Genomic DNA, 11,056 nt, shown 5'->3' with positions numbered 1-11,056 from the left:
GTTCTGCCCTGTCAGATACGTTTATCCAGGAAAAAGCAGTGCCTCAGGGCTCCTCCGGAGCGTCGTCCTCTTCACTACAGCCACTGACCCCAGCATGGCCTCTCTCCCGCCCAGCATTTCTGGCTCCACTTTCGTCAACGACTTTGCGATTTGTTGCAGTTCTCCACCCACCTGTCTCCTTGAGCGCCGTCTTCAGCGATGTTTCAGTCGTGGAGCATCGACAATGTCTTTCGCTTTTCCACTGACAAAACCGTTCGTACGAATTTCTGGCGGCGCAACGAGTTTCTTCCACCGTCTTCACATCTTGAGCCAGTTGCCCTACCATCCGCAGAATCTACCAAATTCCTGGGGCTCATGCGAGACAGAAAACTTTCCTGGTCCTCCGACACGTCTTACCTGGATGCCTGCTGCTCCGCAGTGTCCTAGGTGTCCTCAGCAGTACTTCCTGGGGAGCGGATCGGACGACCCTACTCGATTTGTGCCGATCCCTTTGTCCGTTCGAAACTAGATTACCGGTATTTATGCATCTGCACATCCGTTCAACTTACGCCGCCTAAATACAATCGACCATCATGGAATCCGTTTGATCAATGGCGTCTTTTACACTAGCCCGGTTGAGTGCGTCTGTGCAGAAGCTGGCGAACTACTGCTGTCATACCGGCGTGATCTGCTACTCAGCAGATACGGGTGCCCTTTGTCTACCATGCCCGTCCACCCTTTCTATGGCTCCTTCTTCGATGACTTCTTCGACTACTAGTATGGGGAGCATCCCACTTCTCTTACCTCCTGAAGTTCACTTTCGGCTAGTGCTCCGGCAGCTTAACTTCACGCTCCCTGCCACTTTCTCGATGGGTGTGATCCCGTAACCACCTTTGTTTCGTATGGCGTCTCGTGTTCACCTTCAATTTTATTCGCTTTCTAAGAAAACCACTCTGGAATAGCTGTAAGTCCCTCGACTTTCGCCCAGAACATTGTGTACACTTTCTCTCGGACAGACCATGGTGTCGGGTGTGCCTTCGTAATGGCCACCGACGATTTTCGGTATTAGCTTCTGGAACAGTTCTTAACATTTATAGCAGCGCATCCGGTGACAGGCTTTTAACTGTGTCACTCCTCAGACTCTCTGTGCCCTTCAGAGCCTCTGTGTGCTGTACACAGTCTATCCCTTAGAGCAATAGGTCCAAGAAAGTCTCTACTTGCTCACTCTAGATGGGGCCCTGTGATGCTTGTGTGAGTTCCTGGTCACGTCGGTCTGACGAAAACGAGCCTGCTGACACTGCTGCCAAGGATGCAGTCCTCCTACCTGGGCCCGCTGGTTCTTCCATTCCTTGTGACGGTCTCCGTGTTGCCATCTGCGAGCAGGTGGTGTCCCTGCGGCATCACCGCTGGTCTTCACTTCACGGGAACAAGCTTCGGGGAATTGAGCCTCTCCCAGCGGCTTGGGCGACCTCCTCTCGGTACTCTCTTCGTGAGGAGATCATTTTAGCTGGGTTGCGTTTCAGGCACATATGACCATCGTTTGTGTTTTGTTTCATGCCGCAAAAACAAATGTCAGTATCACAATCAGCTGCCACATCGCCTATTCCTACAATCAAGCTGATTTGCATCAGCTCTATCTCGTTACAAAACACACATCTGCACCGACACACGTCATCTGGAAATATTACGTTGACTTTACACAAGATAACTGCAGCTTCTAAAACAACCACAGCCAGTGTGTGATTCTAGAATATGTCGTGTAAAAATTTCACTAGTTATTCTCCATGAGTGTGATTCACATTGTAGTTCCCCACAGATACTGGTAATCTACCGTTATATATAGTTACCAAAATCAATTTGTGACAACACCCTCTAGTGAATGCCACAACACGGTCTAGAAAGCAGTCCAGTATGCTAATATTGACATAGTAGTACTTAATTCTCGGACTGTAATCCTTTGGCAGCACTTTGCATTCCGTAATTTTCACACAAGTCGAGTCTAGTCACAATTGCAGCTGATCCACTTCCCATAACGTGTCGAAGAGATAGGTTTGACCAAAGTCGCCATGAAATATTCATGTTACATACGCATAAGATTTGGCACAAAAGCAGATACGGAGCCATTCAGGTCAGAAAACGCTATCCAGCTTCAAAGTATCAGGAAAGGGAACAAACATCACGAACTACCATTTCTTCCACATGGCAGCAGTGACCATTCAGGTTTAGAATTTGAAAGCGGTTAATAAATATCCGTTCTAGTTTTGCACTACAGTATCTATCTAACTGTGTGACAACTGATCAGCATTATCACTGGCAAACAACTACAGTTACCAACACACAACCTAACCTGCTTCCTCAATTCATATAGTCCCTGAATACGGTTTTTCTCGTGATCATTCATGCATCTACATCACAGTATAATACTAATGTCGAGTAAAGCTGTCCTATATACCCATGGATCAGTCACAGCTCTAACTCTGGCTACTGTGCTGAAAGTGGCGCAATGTCCACCGTAAATAATATCTCAGACAACTCTGCAAAACCATCCGTGCCTGATATGGCACTACACTGGCGTGTTTCAAAGTGTACTATACGAATGCTGTTGTTGATCGTTTATGTGGCGATTATGTCTCTTCTCGCAATTAAGATTCTCTTCTATTCTGGTGGAGATACATCAAGTACACCACATGTAAATTCTTGAGTATCAGATAAAAAGTGCCCTACATAGAACATCACATATTCTCTGCTCAAAGACTGAATCGTACAGTATCGTTTACAAAGTACCATTGCTATAGTAATGAAATTTGTGTTAGATTTTGAACACTTTCTAAACTGGTGCATAATTTTGCAGAGCCATCAGTAATGCTGACACCAGCCACAAACAGATTCATTCATTTCGCATACTGGAGACGTGTGTTTCGTAGGCATGCCTATGACACTAAGGTGCAGATGTGAGCACTATGCCAACGTTGGTGCTGCCACCCATTGGCAGCTCTGTGAAACTGCAGCTACTCTGGGCGGATGCTGAGAGAATGCTACACTACTATCTAAGTTTTGCGTAACCACTTACTAACAATCATATTTCACAGTAGTTGATTGACAGATTAGCGCTTGGTAAATCTTGTGCCCTTTGTCACGGCACAGCAAAGCTAAACCCGAGTCGAGACATGTTTGAAGCGATATAATAACGACAGATGCAGCTTCTCAGTGTCCCTGGCATGTACTTGCTTCGGCAGTACGTATACTAAAATTCAAAGGATACACAGAAGATTAGCATGGCCCCTATCGGAGGCGCAAAATCTTGAACCGTTCCACATTGTTTTCGCAACGTCACTCTCTGACGTTAAGATGTCTGAGGATATAACTAGGTGATGAGAGACAAGTTTTGCTTCATATTTGCACTCATTTGTGACTACCTACGCCCTACATTTACGCAGGTCTCGTCTACTTACCTTTATTCACAATGTATCATGACAATACTGCCAGCCAACCTTTCACTCACCACAGTGTGCATTACGAACTCGTACTCTAATGGCAAGACAGGAAGCGCTACAAAACCGCAGTTACACTGTGCGCACCGACACAGCTACTCGTCATTGGCTGCACCGAGCTGTGTGGGGGCAGTCGTTCCGGGGGTTATCGCTCAACAGATTTGATTTTTCGGGTGGTGGAGAGGCGTACACAGTGCGTTTGTGGTAAGGAGGCGTACAAAACAGGTTTCGGTAGTGTTGATAGAGCATTATATTGAAAAGGTTCTCCTATTATTTGTCTTCATGTAGGGGACTGCTGTCAGCTGACAGGTAACCATGGTACTGATTTTAAGAATTATTCGACATAGACATGAACACATACGACTGAGGAATACTGGGTGAGCCAATTTATTTGTTATAGGATGGGGGAAGAGGCCCACTTCGAATCAGCTGTATCGTCTTGAGTACTGTTGGAGTGGAAGTGTACCTGAGGGCTATTTTTATGTGGTGTGTAGTGTTTCTTCATATGGATATTGGGGTGTGGTTTGTTGGGGAAGGGGGTTGTGGTGTTGCGTGAGGTAGTTTGTGTGTATTTTTGTTTGTTTGTTTGTGGTTTTATGCGTCTGTATGCACTGCTTTCTGGGCGGGAAGGCGTGCCGGTCCCTGGCACGAATCCTCCCGGCAGATTAGTATCGAGGTCCGGTGTGCCGGCCAGTCTGTGGATGGTTTTTAAGGTGGTTTCCATCTGCCTCGGCGAATGTGGGCTGGTTCCGCTTATTCCGATTCAGTTACACTGTATCGGTGATCGCTGCGCAAACACTGTCTCCACGTACGCGTACACCACAATTACTCTACCACGTAAACATTGGGATTACACTCGTCTGGTGTGAGACGTTCCCGGGGGGGGGGGGGGGGGGGGGGGGGGTTCCACTAGGGGCCAAACCGCACAATAACCGTGGGTTCGGTGTGGGGCGGCGGTGGGGTGAGTGGACTTCTGTAGCCTGTTGTGGGGTTGTGTACCACTGAGGGCTGCGGCGGGGACGGAGCCTCTCCGTCGTTTCTAGGTCCCCAGTTCCATACAATACAATGCGTCTATATATATGTGTATTTGTTGGAGCGTGAGAGTGAGGCAGGGGCGGACAGGGTGGGAGGGAGAGAGAGAGAGAGAGAGAGAGAGAGAGAATAAAAGAATGAACTCCCTCCTACATCTAGACTGACTCCCCCAATGTCTAAGTGTAATAAGTTTTGGTTTTTTATGTATATTTTATTGATTTTAAGTGTGGGATTTTTGTTTACTGTTCCTTTCAGTATTTTAAGTTTGTTGGTGTTTGGGGTATGAGCTGTTGTTATTGTGGGGGAAGCGTTATTGGTATCCTGGTACAGAGGAGAAGGGTGGGGGGGGGGAGGGCTTTATTGATATCCTGTGCTGGTGCTCAAAGGTGCTGTTCTAGTTTTAATAAACATTGATCCACGTTCCTCCTCCCATGATCTAATTAAGAAACATAAATCACAGCAAGCGATAGATCTAATTAATTTACTTTGATCGACTTATGCAATGTTCTAGTTTTTATGGCGTTGTGAGGTTTTAATTTTTGGCAGTTTTGAGTGGTCTTTCCATATGTTGCGCACTAATCGTTGTTCTTTCTATTAGTGAATTTTTAATTTATCCCCGCCCAAAGCCTCCTGTTTCCCGCATTTGTTTTACTAGTTTTATTAGGATTTGTGAATGTTGTGGACCGGATTTTATTTGTAATTTGGCATGTGTTGTTGTAAATAATATGGTCGCCATCTTGGATACGCTCGAAATGTGTGTTTCCAGCATGATGATGACGTCAATGGTCATAGCACATCGATGCTATCCCTGTCTGTAGTAATATCACTTAAGCATATCTGCCTGTGTCTTCAGTCACTACCCTTCACCTAAGACCGACTGTTACAGTAAATCCGTTGTCCAGGAGCATATTAAAGTGTCCCAGCTTGGGTCACTTCCACAGTAAGTCAGTTGATTATACTCAAACTGATTGTGACAATAAATTGATTTTTATGTTCACAAATATAAGTTTTGCGATCGGTTAGCAGCTCAAAACAAATACAAAAAAAGTGCTTATTGAAAATGAAGGAATGACTTCTTTGACAATTTAAAGTTCATGGAAAACAACAAAAGCAAACCTCTGTGTCAGATTATCTTCGGGAAAGTTTACAGCTCACGGTCTAGTGGTTAGCATCGCTGCCCCTGGATCACAGTGTCCCTGGCTCGATTCCCGGGCGGGTCAGGGATTTTCTCCGCCCGGGGACTGGGTGTTTCTGTTGTCCTTATCATTTCATCATCATTCTGGAAGTGCCGAGACTGGAATTGAAAGGATTTGGAACTTGTACTGGCGCTGATGACTACCTATGTTAAGCACCCCACAAACCAACGTCATCATCATCGTCTTCTGGAAAGTTCTCTGCAGACGAGACAGACTACCTTCTTAGACATCAATGGTAGGCATCTCACGAGTGGTTCCCGGAGTTCCAACCGGAGCTGCAGGTTATGATGCGCAGTCGTCGCTGGTGGCAAGGGCTGCGTCGAGTCCAGTTGGTGGCGTGGTGCTGGCGACCTCGTTACTCTGCTGGCGGTGATGGAACTGCGAGGACAGCTGTACCCATGTGGGTGGCTAACTACCAGATAGCTACTGGTCTAGCAGTGTGTGCCCGAATTGGCGGAGGAAAGGCGTGGCGGATGCAGCAAAAGATCCGTAGATGGGGGCGGCCTCTACTGTTCTTACACGTGACCTCTGAAGTAGCCTGCTTCTTGCAGCTCAGGCGATATTCGGCTGACTTTGGCTGGTGCACCTACGGGGCTGGAGCGATACCCGCATAGCGATGGCATTTTGAGGGTTGGCGGTGTTGCAGGAGACCGTAGAAACACGCCACATATCATGTTTAAATTTCACTGGTTACTCTCCACGAGTGTCATTCACATAGTAGTTCCCACAGATACTGGCAATCTACCACACTACTCGGTTGCCAAAATCTGTTTTTTACAACACTCACCCAATGAATGCCACAATATTCTCTGGAAAGTAGTCCAGTAAGCTACTATTAACGTAGCAGTTCTTAGTCCTCAGACAGTAATCCTTTGGCAGCAGTCTGCATTTCATCAGTGTCATCCAAGTCGAGTCTAGTCACAACTGCAGCTGATGAACCTCTCATACCGCGTCGAAGATAAAGATCTGACAGAACTCCGCTTCCAATATCCGTGTGTTACAAATGCATAAGCTCTGTGACAAAAGCAGATACGAAGCCATTCAAGTCACAAAACGCAACCCAGCTTCAAGGTTTCAGGAGAGGAAACAAACAACATGAACTACCATTTCTGGCACATGCCACACGTAGCCTCTCAGTTATGAACCGGTTTCAAATACTAAACCTACCATTCTCCAGTTTTCACATAATGTGTCAGTACTCAAAACAAGTGCTAATAGCATACGAACATAGGGAACAAATACGACACAGATCTGTAAGTCCACAGTATTGGTGATAAGTTGAGATAACGGTCTCGAAACACATGTGCTACGAAACGCCACTTTTTCCTGCGCATGTACCCCGACATCAATATGGGATATGATCACCATGCACAAGTACACAGGCCACACAACGTGTTGTCCTACTCTGGATCAGGTGGTCGAGCAGCTGCTGGGGTATAGCCGCCCATTCTTGGACCAGTGCCTGTCGGAGCTCCTGAACTGTCGTAGGGGTTTCAAGACGTGCAGCGATACGTCGACCGAGAGCATCCTAGACATGCTCGATGGGGTTTAGGTCTGGAGAACAGGCAGGCCACTCCATTCGCCTGATATATTCTGTTTCAACGTACTCCTCCACGATGGCAGCTCGGTGGGGCCGTGCGTTATCATTCATCAGGAGGAAGGTGGCACCCACTGCACCCCTGAAAAAAGCAGACATACTGGTGTAAAACGATGTCCCAATGCACCTTACATGTTACAGTTCTTTCCTGGCCAGCCGGTCTTAATGAATCTGAGAAGTTAAGATAGGACTTTGTCTTGAGCTGTACGTTTGACAATGAGTTTTGCATCCAGCGGAAGCTGAGCCAGTGGTTCCTTCTAGTTGGCAGCAGATGGCCGGCGTCCGCGTCAAATGCTGGATCGTCCTCTGCCGGGATCCGAGGCATGAAGTCCGCGTTCACGTGTCGTGCTGATGAGCGGTACTGTATGTCGTAGTTATACTCCGCCAGGAATAGGGCACAGCGCTGAATTCGGCGAGCCGTTCTGGTGGGTATGTCGGCAGACGTTTGGAACAGTGGTACCAGAGGCTTGTGGTCCGTCTGCAACACAAAATGTCGTCCATACAGGTATTCGTGGAACTTTTTCACTCCGAATACTATAGCCAAAGCTTATTTCTCTGTTTGGCTGTAATTGTGTTGTGAGAGACTGTGAGACAAACGCTATGGGTGTTTCCAGACCATTGATCACATGGGAAAGGACTGCTCCGACCCCATAATCGGAGGCTTCTGCTGCTAGTACCAGCTGGTGTGTCGGATCGTATGCACAAAGACATGTAGTTTTCAAGAGTGCCTTCTTTAAAGCCTGGAAAGCATTGTCACACTAAGATGACAAGTGCCATTTTACGCCCTTGCGGAGAAGGTGGTGTAGTGGTTCCGCTATTGCAGCAGTGTGGGGAATATACCGCCTGTAATAATTAATTTTCCCCAACACTGATTTAAGTTGTGTGGTATCCGTGGGTGGCGCCAGTTTCTGGAGATCCTCTATGTACGCCGGATTGGGTTGTATGCCTGAAGAACTAAATATGTGACCTAAGTATTCCACTTGTGGCACCCCAAAAACGAACTTCTCCAAGTTACATTTGAGATTTGCCTCTCGAAATACCGCAAATACTTCCGAAAGGGTCCATATGAGCTCCATTGTGTTCCGGTCTGTGACAATGATGTCGTCCAAATAATTTTCCGTGCCCGAGTGTGGTGGATCAGTTGTTCGATGAACCGCTGGAAAATCGCCGGAGCACTAGAGATTCCGAATGCGAGGCGATTATGTCCAAAAAACCCAAAGGGCGTGTTCATTACTAGTTTTTCTTGTGTCTCTTTCTCGATCGGTAGCTGTAGGTATGCGTCTTTTAATTATATTTTCGCCAAGATTTTTCCTCCAACGAGTCGAGTGACAATTTCTTCGATCGTAGGAATAGGGTAGCATTCGATGACTGTCTGTGCGTCGATGGTGCGTTTGAAGTCACCGCAGATTCTGATCGCCCCATTCGGTTTCTCTTTTGTGACGATTGGCGATGCCCATCCCCTGCTTGCTATGGGAGATACGATTCCTTCATCCTGTAGTCTCTGTAGTTCCAGTTTCAGTTTTACGCGGAGTGCGTATGGTACTGGGCGGCTTTTCCAGAATTTCGGAACCGCCTGGGGTTTAAGCGCAATGCTTGCTTGAAAATTTCGTACCCTGGCTGTTGAGAGTTGAAAAACAGAAGGAAACTTTTCCTGAAAGTGCGTGGTCAGTTCTTGGTGTGGGACGACATTAATTGACGGCTCCGCGTCGTGAATTTGCATTCCGAGGGCGTGAAAGATGTCCAGACCAAGAATGTTCGTGGCAGTTGAGCTGGGAACCACCAGAATGCGGCCTGTGACTGTTTGACGTCCGTAGCTGATCTGCGTTGTGAAAGCGCCATTGACCGGAATGGTATAGTTAGTGAAGCTCTTGAGCGTAATCGTAAATGAGCTGACAGCAGGGGAGCCTAATTTTTCATACGTCGGTTCATTGATGATTGTTACTGCCGGGCCTGTGTCGGTTTGCAGCTTGATGTCCTGCTCGTGAACTTTGACATCTTGTGAGGCGAGGGTGGCATCAGTGCGTTGACTATCGCGACGTCCTGTGGTTCCGAACCCATGTCAGAAGCAGTATCATGCGTGAGGTCCACATCCATCTTATCCAGTGAACGACAGACTTCTGCCTTGTGACCTGTACGTCCGCATGCTGTACATCGAACTCTGCGGAACCTGCAGTCTTGTCTACTGTGCTTGATAAAGTAATACTTGCAGCACGGGAGAGGCTGTCTGCGCTGTTCTAATTGTGGTCTGCGCCTAACATTAGTCGTTGTGACGCTGTTACTTCGATGCGGAGGAACCGATGTGCTGAAATAAACTAATGCCGGTTCCTGTGTGGCCCCAACCGAGCGCTGCGATTGCTCAAAGGCTCGCATGATTGCTAGGCAAGTTTCTAAGCTTGGGTGCCTAAGTGAGCCGTGTATCGACTCGCGCTACACCTTGTGTTTAGATTGCATTGGTTTTCCTTTTCTTCCCCTGACATTTTTGTTTGCAATGTTGTCTGTCATTAAGTGGCTGCTTGGTTCTCTTTTCCCTCTGCTATCGATATCTGCGTTTTTGCTTCCGGGAAACTGCTATGGAGGAAGTGAGATCTTTGACCGGTGGTAACTTCGTGTGGTGGCGCGGAAGTAGGGGCGTGGCGGCAGAGAGAGTGTGGTGGACACAGGAGGGCAGTGTGGCTCTCCAGCGCGAAGCAGGCGTGGTCGGTTGTACCGAGTCGCCACGTGATGTATGTCGGTTGCGTGTAACGAGCGTGTCGAGTTGACGGAAGAGCTCCCCGCGTGTTGGTTGTATACAAAATCGCCCCACTAGTAGTTGCTGTTCATTTCGCCTCGGTGGGACGTTAACAAGCTTCTTTACGTCCTCCGTTTCAACACTGGCGTTTAAAAGGAGACGCCTAACATGAAGGAGCGGTCACTACCCGTCAACATTGCAGAGAAGACGTGAACTCCGGTGACAGAGCGTGTTGTCGCGTGACCGCGGCGTGTTGGGTACGCTTGCGACGCGTGCGCGGTCGGATGTGTGAATCCTTGCCATCGGAGGTCGTATACTGCCTGTTCGAGCATAATTGTAAGTTAAGTTCGTGGAAGGCTTAATCATTAAGTAGTAATTGTGTGTAACCAGCGTCTCTTCTGCCTTGTGGCCTCCGGCGACCGGGTTTCCTGTAATTTAAGACAGTGATCATTCCTCCTCCTCTCGTTACTGTCCGGTGTAGTTTTGGCAGTTTAATTGTTTCGCTATTCTGTCGTGCGTTACCAGTAAATTCATACTTCTTGTTGGTTGATCATGTGGTCGCTCATTCAGGACTGTGTGGTGTAATGTTTCCCTGCACGAGGTTAGCTCTAACTCTGTCGCAAGTTAAGCCATCTTATAACAAGTTTTCGCTGGCTAAAAGTCGGTGCAGTGACCAGCCTGACAGTGGCAATTGTGTTTACGGGCGTATTTAAATTGGTCAGTATTCTGTCTAGCCTGAGCATCCATGAGTGGGTGATTTGTAGCCGCCTCGATATTCCAGGACACTTTGTTTGAATTTTTTTAAATTCCTCCAAGTTTGTTAATTCCTTTTATTGCCATTAATCGTGTGTTTGCCGACACCTGTTTAATTTTTTTTAATGGCGGTGTTGGTAGCTTCACTACCTCACCGTACTTTGTTAATAAAGTTCTGTATTTACTTTAGTAGCCTGTTTACTAATGTTCTTTAAATTTTTTAAAATTTTGTATTGCTATAAATTACTTTGATTGCGGTCAGCGGCGTGTTTTAAAAGGT

General features: G+C 47.2%; 1 pseudogene; it reads left to right on the top strand.

The window, feature by feature from the left end:
- The first annotated feature begins 3,199 nt into the window (after positions 1–3,199).
- LOC126440388 (U6 spliceosomal RNA) lies at positions 3,200–3,300 on the top strand (annotated as a pseudogene).
- Positions 3,301–11,056: the final 7,756 nt, after the last annotated feature.

Source organism: Schistocerca serialis, unplaced genomic scaffold (assembly GCF_023864345.2).
Source record: "Schistocerca serialis cubense isolate TAMUIC-IGC-003099 unplaced genomic scaffold, iqSchSeri2.2 HiC_scaffold_1362, whole genome shotgun sequence".
Classification (NCBI taxonomy): Eukaryota; Metazoa; Arthropoda; class Insecta; order Orthoptera; family Acrididae; genus Schistocerca; species Schistocerca serialis.
The sequence above is the reverse complement of the archived record's forward strand: the minus strand, read 5'-3'. Positions and strand labels throughout refer to the sequence as shown.